General features: G+C 37.7%; 1 long non-coding RNA gene across 1 annotated transcript; it reads right to left on the reverse strand.

The window, feature by feature from the left end:
• Nucleotides 1-1,227: 1,227 nt before the first annotated feature.
• LOC135232599 (uncharacterized) lies at nt 1,228-8,757 on the reverse strand. The gene is made up of 3 exons (XR_010323136.1): nt 8,658-8,757; nt 6,479-6,648; nt 1,228-2,597 (listed from the first exon to the last, which is right to left on the reverse strand). It is a non-coding gene; the product is annotated as an uncharacterized LOC135232599 (long non-coding RNA).
• Nucleotides 8,758-12,484: the final 3,727 nt, after the last annotated feature.

Genomic DNA, 12,484 nt, shown 5'->3' on the forward strand with positions numbered 1-12,484 from the left:
GGCGGTGTTTATGGCATGCTTTTTTAATGGCATCTTTGAGGAGTTATTACATTTATGGAGATATTTGTCTCCCCCACTATATCACAAGCTCTTTTATTTTTTATTTCCTAGATCTAAGACAGTCTTAAATATATTGACTAAACTGCATTGAAAAGCTTTGGAAGGCTCATTTTTTTTAAGTTATAGGTAAGAATGCATCATTAAAAAAAAAAAAAAAAAAACCATTGTCATCCAGTAAATTCTAACTCATGTCTATTATCATAAAAAGGCACGCTGGGGAATTATGGTCCTATTCAAGGTACTCTTTCTCCTTGTGGACACCTCCGTAGCTTCAAGTCACTCCACAGGCACAGCCCTAGAAGAGGACAGCTGGGCTGAGCTATCCATGCCTGCTGGGTAAGAAGTGTTCCTGTCTAAATGTTTTAGCCCATTAAACCAAACCCATTGCCACCAAGTGGATTCCGACAGAATAGAACTGCTATGGGGTTTCCCAGGAGCAGCTGGTGGATTTCAACTGCCTACCTTTTGGTCAGCAGCCAAGCTCTTAACCACTGTGCCAAAAAGGTAGGCAGTTTGAATCTACAAGCTTCTCCTTGTAAACCCCATAGGGCAGTTCTACTCGGCCCTATAGGGTCACTTTGAGTCGAAATTGACTTGGGATGTCAACGGTTTTTAGGTTTGTTTGTTTGGTATAAGCTTCTCTTAAACTGAAGGACTACCCTGGAAGACCTAGTAGTGAACAGCTGTTAAAAGATTTGAGAAATTCTCTGAGTGTGGAGATGGGGCTAATAATATCAAAAAGAGGGGAATAATTGGGTGTGAGGACAAACTAAATTGCTATCAGCACATATAAAACCTGCTTTTTGCTGAATAGTACTTTCAATTAGTAGTCCTGCTATTAAAACAAGATCAAAGATTGATTTACAGATTTCTTACTTGATCCAAAAACTAGAAGTTTATAGCTGTGATGTGTATATCTGTATTTACATTGTTATCGTTATCTTTATCTACACCTATCAGGAAAGATAACTGGACCAAATGGAGTAATCATATGGAGATTACTTAGGTCTAAAGAATAGGTACTGGGTTTTCTCATTTTTGTTGGCAATTTGGTTATCAGGGAAAAATCAGAACTTTCATTTTGCAGGTTGAAAATGATTTGTAAATTATTGAATGATGTTTTTTTCTTTAATATCCCTTTGGCCCATATCCTGTATCTAGAAGAAAAAAAAAAAAAAAAGGAGAGAGGTAAGAAAAAGGGAGGATATGGAAATAGAAAAGTAATGAGAGGGGAAAAACGGAAAATGGGATACAGAGGAATTAGAAAAAAAGATTAACAGGACTGTGTGTGGTACCCAGGAAGTTTTTACTGATAAAAATCAGAAAACTATGTCAAGGAGAGGAAGATGTAGAAATGATATCTGAATTGTTCTATTTTTTCCTTACAATTTACATTCTTATTGAGGGTAATTTCTTATAACAATATTTGCCAGAAGTCTTGGTTATTGAAAAAAAGTCCCAGTTCATATACATATGAATTCGAACATACAGTTCAAATATACCAAAACCCAAAACCAAACCTGTTGGCACTGAGTTGATTCTGCTGCATAGGAACCCTATATAATTCAAATACACATATACATAAATATTTCCATATATTTCACATATTCCAAAAATAAGAACTCATGAAATATATAATACATGGAATTAATACTTTTATTACTTTATATGACTAGTATGAATTATCAAATAAGTTAATTTGTAGGTCAGTAAAATTCTTTTATGCTTGTTTTTTGGGTTTAAAAATGTGGATTCTGTGATGCTCCCAAGTCTGTAATTAGCATAGATGAAGCATGTTTTCCCCCTGAGGGGGTCTCTCCCCTTCTCATGCAAACTCTCATGCTCCTTACCACATCTAGGATTACCAGAAAATGTCCTTCAAGTAATAGAAAAATGACCTTTCTTTTTCCTGTCTCACTCTATCACTCTCCACCCCACTTGGTTAGGTTGAGGCTGGAGGTGGGGCTTCCTGTTCCTGAGCCACCTGAAGGAACTCAGTATTGCCTGGGCCTGAGGGGGCAGAGGGAGGTTTATAGTGTGGAGCTGATTGGTTGCAAGAGCAGGAACAGTTCCACAACCAAGTCATGATACTCACCAGCCCAGGGGTTATTGTAATATATGTTATGGTGAAAATGTCCCAAGCAACAAGGCAAAACATCATGAAGAGGCGATTGAGCACTCTGCCGGGATTTCTGTGTGCCCAGGTTTGCTGTAAGTTGGGGCTGTCCCAGGTGGGAATCTGAAAGCATTTTGTACCTGCAGTATTGTTGAGGGGAGGGAGGGAAAGGAGTTCAGAAGTCTTCCAGGCTTTCTATCTTCTTTCTCTCTTCCTCATAGTCTACAGGGATGTTACAAGGGACTGTTTTTCTGTTTCTGATCAGGTGTGACAGGGCAGCAGGTAGAGCAGAGTCCTTCAGTCCTGAGCCTCCAGGAGGGAGCCAGCTGTACGATGACGTGCAATTTTTCTTTTTCTTCGGACACTGTGCAGTGGTTTCATCAAAATTCTGGCGGACGCCTCACCACCCTGTTCTACGTTCCTACAGGGACAAAGCAGGATGGAAGATTAAGTGCCAGGACAGTCACTAAAGAACGCCACAGTTCGTTATACATTTCCTCTTCCCAGACCACAGACTCAGCCATTTATTTCTGTGCTGTGAGTCATAGTGCTCCCCCTGCACCTGCAGCTTGTACACAAACCCTCAGCCTGGCCCAGCTCCTCCCGCAGCCGTGGGCATGTCACAAGGCCACCACAGCAGCGTTGCACAGCTTAATGTTTCTAACTCCATTGGTGGAGTTTAACCAAGGATACCTTTTGACCCTACAGGATTAGGACACTTGATCTTTATCTTCCCTTCTCAACCTATACCTCCTCCTTTACTTCTAACTTGCAACTAGGAAATTAGTTGGCCAGAAGACAGAATAATGATAAATACTTAAGCTACAGTATGCTGATCTGCCAAAGGGTAAAAGGTGGAAGAAAGAAAAAGAAAAAAAAAAAAAAATCAACCGAACGGGGGTGTTTTTAGACAATGTTCCAGCTTAGTTGGGTGTTTCAAGCACATTCAGGTCTGCCTCACCACAAAATGTCCCAAGGATTAAGGGACAATCCTTGCATCCCATATAACAGTGCAGCAAGGAAAAGGAGAAAAATATTTGCCAAATGTTCATAGATTGATAAACAGCTGTGGAAACAAACTTTATAATGTAAGTTCCATTCAGCTAAGTCCCATTTATGTTCTTCATGTTTGTTTTATGGCCTAGCATATGGTCTATCCTATCTTCTATTTCTTTGTTGATCTCTGCCTTGTTGTTCTATCCATTCCTGAAAGTGAGCTATTGAAGCCTTCAACTCTTGTTGTTGAATTACATATTTCTCCACTCAAATCAGTCAGTTTATGTTTTAGGTATTCTGAGGTCTGTTGCTAGGTATGTATATGTTAATAATTGCTATAATTCCTGATGAACTGACCCTTTTATTATTTGAAAATGTCCCCCTTTATCTCTAGCAAAATTTTTTGTTCTAAAGTCTATTTTGTCTAATGTTAGCACAGCAACTCCAGCTTTCTTACGGTTGTTTTTGTATATCTTTTTCCATCTTTTACTTTTAAACTATTTGTATCTTTGAACTAAAGTGTGTCTCCTGTAGACATCATATAGTTGAATCTTGTTATTTTAATCAGTCTGATTATCTCTGCCTTTTGATTTTTTTTTAATCCGTTCACACTTAACGTTATTATTGATATAGTTGGATTTTTATCTGCCATTTTACTTTTGGTTTTCTATATTTTTCACATGTTTTTTACTCCTGTTCACTTCCTTTGTTGCTTTCTTTTGCATTAAGTCTTTTCTACTGTAATATTTTAATTCCTTTAATTATTTTTTATTGTATTATTTATTTTCCTAAGCACAGGGCAGTGGTTGCTTTAGGGCTTACAGTAAACATCTTAAATTATCAGGATCTGCTTCAGATTTATACTAACTTAATTTCAGTGAGATAGAAATATTACATCTATTTAGTTCTGTTCCTCTTTTTCCTTTTTTCTGCTATTATTGTTATTCCTATTACATCTATATAGGCTACAAACTCAAATGGGAGCTGGGGGAGAGGGAGCCATGTGTTCTTGGCTGCACCTGTCCAGAGTAGAGCTTCCATCATTCCAAGCTGATGAGGGAGAGCACGGCATGGTTCAAATGCCACATACTCTTTCTGTTCTTACAGAGATTCGGTAGGTTTTTTTTTTTTTTTTAATAAGTATTTTTCCATTTGCTGTGTACTCTTACTCTTAGAACAATTTCCAGAGAATTTGATTGTTTTTTATAATTTTTACCAGTTATGATGTTTTGCTGGGAGGGGCATCCATGATCTTCTCATGCCATCATTTTGGAAGTCACAGAGTCCCATTTATGTTAGCAACACAATAGTAGAGGTCTAAACCCAAAACCAAACCTGTTGCTCTCAAGTCAATTCCAACTCATAGCAACCCTACAGAACAAAGTAGGACTTCCCCATAGGGTTTCTAAGGCTGTAATCTTTACAGAAGCAGACTGCCACATCTTTCTCCCACAGAGAAGCTGGTGGGCTCAAACTGGCCACCTTTGCGTTAGCAACCAAGTGCTTAACCACTGCACTAGCAAGGTGGGTTTTTTCAGAAAATGTCTAGACAGAAGAAAATCAAAAGTTTAGCTTTTCTTTGGTATTAACTTACTTTTGCCATTGAGGAAAAAAAGCTGTCGTGTTGTCCTTAGCCTAACATATATAATTATTTCAACATATCATATATCACCATCATACAACAACTATGAGAGTATTAATGGTGGAAAATAGGAGCACCATGTCTTTTCTTACATGGATCACTAGTTGTGTTTAGAGGCATTACCAAAAATAAATGAAGACTAAGACTCATTTCTTTTAAGTTTTGGCTCTGTAACCGAAAATATCTTTAGTGCTATAGATATATCATGACTATTGCAAATGTAATAATAATGATACATACTGCTGTTTTTTTAAGCAATGAACATAGTGAACAAACTAAAACCAAAAAACCAAACCGGTTGCTGAAGAGTCAATTCTGACTCAGAGTGACCCCAGGTATTACAGCTCCTGTGCTTCACAGGGTGTTCGAGCTGTGACTTTCAGAAGCAGCTCATCAGGCCTTTCTTTCTAGGCGTCTCTGGGTGGTTCTAACCTTCAACTCTTTGGTTAGTAGTCAAGTGCTTAACTGTTTGCATTACTCAGGAGCCATAGTAAACTAACTGTATTTACATACTCACTGTCTTAAGTTCCCCAGAGGCAGACTGAGATGAGAATGTATATTCCCAAAAAGGGAAGGGGAAATTATCAAGGATCAGCTTTTAGGTGATGTTCCCAACATTCTGTCAGCCTGATTCTGTGGGGAATTCTAAAGCATAAATCCTACTGCAGTTTGTCCACCTTGAGGCAAAGGGTCTGGGCTTTAGAACATCCACCAAAAAACCAAAACAAAATCCATTGCTGTCGAGTAGAGTCTGACTCTAGTGATCTATAGGACAGAGTAGAACCGCCTCATAGAGTTTCCAAAGAGTGGCTGGTGAATTTGAATTTCTGACCTTCTGGTTGGCAAACAAATGCTTAACCACTGTGCTACCAGGGCTCCAGTACATCCACAGAGGTCAGTTATTAGCTATGCCATCAGCAGCAAAGCACAGAAAATCTGGGGGATGGGCACAGAGAACCAGTAAGAAGTTTCTGAAAGAATATGAGTGCTACATCATCAAAGTCTAGTACATCCACTGTAACTTTTATTGTTTGAACTCATTCTTCTGTAGGTTGGACTGCTACGCTATTATTCAAGTAAAACTTCTCAGTGTGCACCTTTTTCTAGCCACTGCTGTGTACCTCCTCCCGCCGGCACCATCCATTTTTCAAACCCAGAGGTTTCTGCTTCCTCAATGGTAAAGAACATTTCTTACTCAAATCTCCAAGTTCCTCTCCTGGCCCAGTGTTGGCTCCCTGAGTTTTCTTCAGACCTCTTGCTCTTTAATCCCAGCAGTCCTATCTACATATCCTTACAAAGAGTCTAAGGGGTTAAAATCTTCTCTCAGTAAAGACTCTTAAGGATAGTGACACCGTCCATAAGCATTTGAAAACTAGAAGTGAACATCACAAATTATGTCTTCACATTGCTTGACTTCATAAATAATATATTCAAAACTCTGGGGGAATGAAAAACCAGTTAAAATTCCTTAACCCAAGGAGCTATGTGTAATACCCAGTGCCATCGAGTTGAAATACAATAGCCTATATTTCCTTAGATCAGTCAGGTCCAAGCCATTGCTAACACTTCTTGCTGACCCTACACATTAATACTACACCTGAGTAAAAACAGTTTAAGAAAAATAGGTAGGAATATAGGCAGGTAGATAGAAACAACCTAGTTACCTGAAATGCACTCAGAAAATCATTGGAGCTTGTTTTCTTAATCAGATCTGGAAAATCTTGGGTCATGGTGGCAAAGTGTCTTCCAGTCAGTCACTTTCTATCATACTTCTAGTTTTTCTATTTGTTGTGTGGTTATGTGGGGTCTTACATGCTTCTGTGAAGCTGCTGTGCTGAAAAATGATTCAACAAGTAATCCAAGACAACAATCAGATAAACTCACGCTGGTCCATGTGTAAATTAGAAATTGTACCTCCACAGGCCAAATTTCTTCTGCAAGGAAAGTTACAAACATTGGAGGAAGACCTGGGGAGTTCTTGAAAGTCTCTCCCATAGCATTGATTGAAAGAGGACCAAAAGGTAGGGGCAGGGGACCTGGAAATAAAATTCTTCCCACACGCTTAAGAAGAGATAGATTATTCTGTAGCCATCAGAACCTGTTTTACACCTACTTAATTGATCAACATCAACTCCCTTCAGCGAACATCTGAGTTTGCAAGCCAGCCAATCAGTGTCAGCCCCTGGCTTCTGAAAGTCAGACAATCAGGAGTAGACTCAGTGCATTGAAAACACCTCCGAGTACAAACCAGCCAACAACAACTTCATGCTAGTGACCATTATTCTACAGACAATGTCAAATCATTTACAACTCTGAAAGTTTGCCAATCCATGAATTCCACAATTCCCAAAAGCCCAATAAAAGATCACATCTGTTGTGCTCAGCAAGACTGCATCTGAACTGCCTAGCTCTCTTTTGCTATTGTAGATAATAAATTCAGCTTTGTCTTTTTTTTTTCAGATATTGAGTAGTGGTCTCATCCTTTGGCTGCTGTCAGTGTATATTTTCTTGGGGGACATTTTGAACTTGAACTTCTTTTCTTACTGTTTATCTCCTACAAATTTCCACAGTTCTAGCATCAAAGATGTCTGTTCTAGTTTGAAATTCACCATCAGCAAAAGTGGTTGGTGTGCTATCAGAACTTACAGCATAATCAACATTTATGAGCATGGAAAAATACATTGCTTTTTGCAGCTCATTCCAGTCAGAGTCATTCTGTTTGCTACTCTGGATCTGCTGGTTCCAAAGCCAGCTTTTGCAAAGCAGTCGTAGATTATTTTTAGGGTGGTTGTGTGTCACACAGCAATGATAGTCTTCACTGCATCAAGAACATGCCATTTGAAAAAATTACTGTACTAGAAATATTTCTTATTTCACATCGTATACCAAGTTCTTCCAGCATACAACTTTTAGGTGATTAATTATACCTTCACCTAAATGACTGAATAGATGATACTAGAGGTCAAAAATAACATGCACATATTTTATTGTAAGTCCCCAGTTACTTGCTCTCGGCTAGAAGGTTCGTTCAAGTATTTCATTTTCCAATTTGACCTGTTTTGCTTCTCTTATTCTTTTTTTTTTTTTTTTTTGACAAATTTTACCTCTCTTGCCTGTCTTTCTATCCTGTTCTAGTTTTTAGGAAGTGTTTATTACACAACGATGGCTAGATTTTGAGGAACTGTGAAATTACTACGTATTGTCTTAAAGCTATGCCTTTCACTCTATACATGTAGTGTTACAGAGAAACACAGAATATTCTCTTAATAAGATTAAAGTGACTAGATTGGTGCAGGGGACACAACTTTAATACTCATCAGATAACTATTTTTTTTAGGTTTGGAACACCAAAGTTAACATCAAATTTCAGAGGAAGGTCTATTCGGAATTCCCTGGACAAGGAAGACAAATGACATTCCCGTTTTCAAAGGGAAACTAAGTACTTTGATATAGATGATGGTGTTAAGAAGTGGGTATCAGAATAATTAAATTTTAACTCATAAAAATAATGACACGAAGGAGAACTATTTTGAAATTACACTCATTTTAATTCTAGAAATTTTAGACTGTTTCAAATAAAAATCTTAAGCACTGTTCCAAGTATAACATTTGTGTTAGCTTACTTCTTTAATTAAGTATTAACACAGCACCCAATGTAAAAAATGTACACTCTATATCGGTACAGAAAATAACAAAATGTTATCCCCATGCTAGAAATCTATAACTTCGCATTAGACATTTCTGTCTTATCCCATCCTGAATTGTTCAGGGTTTAAATATCTGAAAATTTAGTCAGCATTTAACCAATAATATTTTTAGAGGAAGGGACTGAGTGTTTCTTACCTTTGCTTTAAATCACCTTTATAAAAAGGAGGCAGCTGGGGCCCTTTGTAATGTCTTCCGCATCCTCTAATCTCCCTTGGTGGTAAGTAATTGATCCCCATGTGGCAGGGATAAAGCCATGTTTCCGATGTTTCCGAGGTGCAAGTATTATCGCAAGTTCTCATCTCTACCTCATTGTGAAACACTGACATTGTAACTGGTCAGCTGATCAATCGTTGTCCCCATTGCCTTCTCTCTAACCCTGCCTCTAGGTGCAGCCTGCTTTCTTCCAGCTCTGCCCAGCATCACAAGTCCAGGGTATTTGTAGGCACTATTGTTTGTAATTTTATAGAGAGGAGAGAGGCAAGACCATACCGAGAGGGTGGCAAATTAGCAAACACCAGAGAGAGGAGAGGAAGCAAGTTAGAAAATATCTGAGGCAAATCTATTCTAGGCAGAGGGAATAACAAGTTGAAGTTCCTGAAGGAGAAGTGTGTTAACATGTTGGAGGAAAAGTAACGTCGCCGTCATAGATGGAGTGATTAAGACAGAGAGTAGCAGAGGATACAATCAAAGGAGGCCCGAATGTATAGGGGCTTTTAGAACATTGTAAAGACTTTGGCTTTTGTTGTAAGTGAAATAAAGCTGTTGGAGGATTTTGAGTAGAGAAGTTATATTTACTGAATTTATGTTTGAGAAGTATCACTCTGCATTTATTTTTATGAAGCCCAGTTTATTAATTTTTTTCTTTTATGCTTCATGTTATCCCTGTTCTAAGAAAACTTTGCCTATCTTACTTTTGCAAAAATTTTCTTCTAAAAGTTTTATAGTTTTAGGTTTTACATTTAAGTCTATAATCCATTTGCAGTTCAGGTAATGGTCAATGATCATTTTTATCTATACAGATATCTAGCCGATACATCACCAGTTCCTGAAAATACGTTTTCCCCCATTGAATTGCCTGTCGTCTTTGTTGAAAATTTCAAAATTAAACATGTATTTTCAAGCTTATTTTTGTAATCTTTGTTTTGTTCCATTGATCTATATGTCTATTTTCACCAGTACCAAACTGTCTAGTTTATTGTTCTTTATAATAAGCCTTAAAATCAAGTAGGGTGAATCTTCCAATTTTGTTTCTTTAAAAAATGGCTTTGGTTATTGTAGATCTTTTGCATTTCCATATAAATTTTAGAATCAATTTGTTATTTTCTACCAAAAAACCCTGCTGAATTTTGAGTAGGATTGAATTGATTTTATGGAGGAATTTGGGGAGAATGGCCATCTTAGAACTACTGAGTCTTCTAACTCATGAACGTGGTATATCTTTCCATTGATTAAGCTTTTTAACATTTCTGTCAGTTCTGTTTTGAACTTTTTGGTGCAGAGGTCTTAGATATCTTTAAGAGAACAAAAAGACCAGCCACCAAATAAGTGAAAATATTGGAAATACATATATCATTCAAATGAATTGCGTATCTCATACATAAAGAACTCTTAAAACTTAATGAAAGAAGACAAATGATCCAATTAAAAATGGGCAAAGTATTTTAGTAGATTTTTCACAAAGTGAGATATATGACTAATAAGCACATGAAGAGATACTCTATATCGTGAGCCAAATCCAATCTGCCACAAATTTTTGTAAATAAAATTTTATTGGAACACAGTCAAGCTCGCTTGTTTGCATGTTTTCAATAGCTTTTTTCATGTTACAATGCCAGAACTGAGTAGTTGCAATAGGTACTGAACTTCTCAGAAGCTGTAGGAAATTGCTCAGTGTAACCTCCCTATATGGCCACAAAGGGGCAAAGCTGCTTCAGAGAAGATTAAAATTTGTCTCATATATATGTATTCATCAAGTAGCCCCAGATTATCTTTAAAAGAATCTAATTTACAAAATATTATCTCCCGCGTTGCTTCAATTTATATTGGTTGGCCATTGATCCATTTTCCTAAACAACATCTGTGTTTATTCTAGTCCAATAGAGTAGAAAAAAAATGACTTTGGAGTTCAGTTCATCTTTGAATGATACATGCCGTCCTGCAAAGTCAGGGCCACACAAGCTTCTGTAATATAAACTCGTGTTGTTTCCACCCATACACAGTCCAACCTCCAACCACAATCTGTGCATGGATTTCCTTGTCTCACTCTTGTAGCTGATAAATCTATCCATTATTTAAGGCCAACTTCAGAAGTAGAGTTCATTACCCTTTTCTTTGTATATATACACAGATCTCTTTGGTACATGTTATCTGGCTGTACGTGAGTGTTGGGACTAGGCTGACTGAAGATTGGAACTGTTGCATTCATAAGTGAGATCCAAGTACTGCCCATATAGTAGGAACTCAGTAAATGTATATGGAAGATGTGCATAAATAATTAAATAAAAAAGAAAACATAACAAAACCCAAAGCAAACAATAATAAAAATAATAAAAAAAAATTCCTTTGGAAGATTGAAGGAGAATGGGATTGTCGTGTAGGTTAAAGAATATAATCTCTTCCTTAAATCAACACCCATGCAAGCAGTAGTCAAGAAATTAAAAGATGCATTGAATTGGGCCAATCAGCTGCAAAAGGCCTCTTTAAAGTGTTGAAAAGCACCTTGAGGACTAAGGTGCACCTGACCCAAGCCATGGTGTTTCCATCCCCTCATAAGCATGTGAAAGCCAGGCGATGAATAAGAAGAATGAAGAATTCCTGCCTTTGAATTGTGGCGTCGATGAAGAAGTGCTGGTGAAGAATATTGAATATACCATGGACTGCCAAAAGAAGGAGCAAATCTGTCTTAGAAGAAGTACAACCAGAATGCTCCTTAGAAGCAAGGATGGCAAGACATTATGCCTGGTAGAGTAGAGAGTCAGCGGAAAAGAGGAAGATCCTCAGTGAGATGGATTGACACAGTGGCTGCAATAATGGGCTCAAGCATAGCAACAATTGTGAGGATGTCACAGGATCGGGCAGTGTTTCGTTCTTTTGTGCATAGAGTTGCTATGAGTCAGAACCAACTTGAGGGCACGTAACAACAGCAACAATCTCTTATATTGTCTCTTGTTGGGCTGTGGTGGTGTTTTTATTTGCTTGGATTTGATATGGGATCAAATATAGATAGAATACAATTCTGTTTGTACTTCAGGAAAAAAAAAGTGCTCTTTACATTTTTTAAATTGTATTATTTATGGCACAAAAATCTGTTGGCATAGAGTCGATTCCCACTCATAACAATCCCGTAGGCCAGAGTAGAACTGCTCCATAGTGTTCCCAAGGAGTGACTGGTGGATTCCAACTGCCCACCTTTTGGTTAGCAGCTGAAATCTTAACCACTGCACCACCAACGCTCCATATATGGCACAGACCACCCCTATTTTTAGGGATGTTTCTGAATTTAACCTTAATTTCTGCCTCTCTATCTTGCCTGTGTTAACACTAAAAGCTAAGTTGATTCTTCATATTTCACTCATGAAGATAAAGTGTGAAGAAAATATTAAATACTTGTTCAAACTCAGGGTGATAGTTACCAAAAATGCTGCAGTATTAGATGGTCATGGCCCTATATCTTCTAAATTCCTTGCAAAATTTCCATCCTCTCATCAATTCATAGATCAAAATGCCCCCAGAGCATAGGGTCGCTATCAGTCGGAAATGACTCGACAGCACCTAACAACAACAACAACAGGGAACTATTACAAATCAATAAAGGAAAAATAAAATAATAAAGACACATAAAAACAGAAGGCAATTCAAAGAAGAGGAGATAGGGATGGCCAGTGATCATGTAAAACATCAAACTCCCTAGTAATCAGAGGAAATAAAATGGGAAGAAGTTACTATTTCTCTTTGATGTGATC

This window comes from Loxodonta africana, chromosome 10, assembly GCF_030014295.1.
Source record: "Loxodonta africana isolate mLoxAfr1 chromosome 10, mLoxAfr1.hap2, whole genome shotgun sequence".
In the NCBI taxonomy this organism is placed as follows: domain Eukaryota; kingdom Metazoa; phylum Chordata; class Mammalia; order Proboscidea; family Elephantidae; genus Loxodonta; species Loxodonta africana.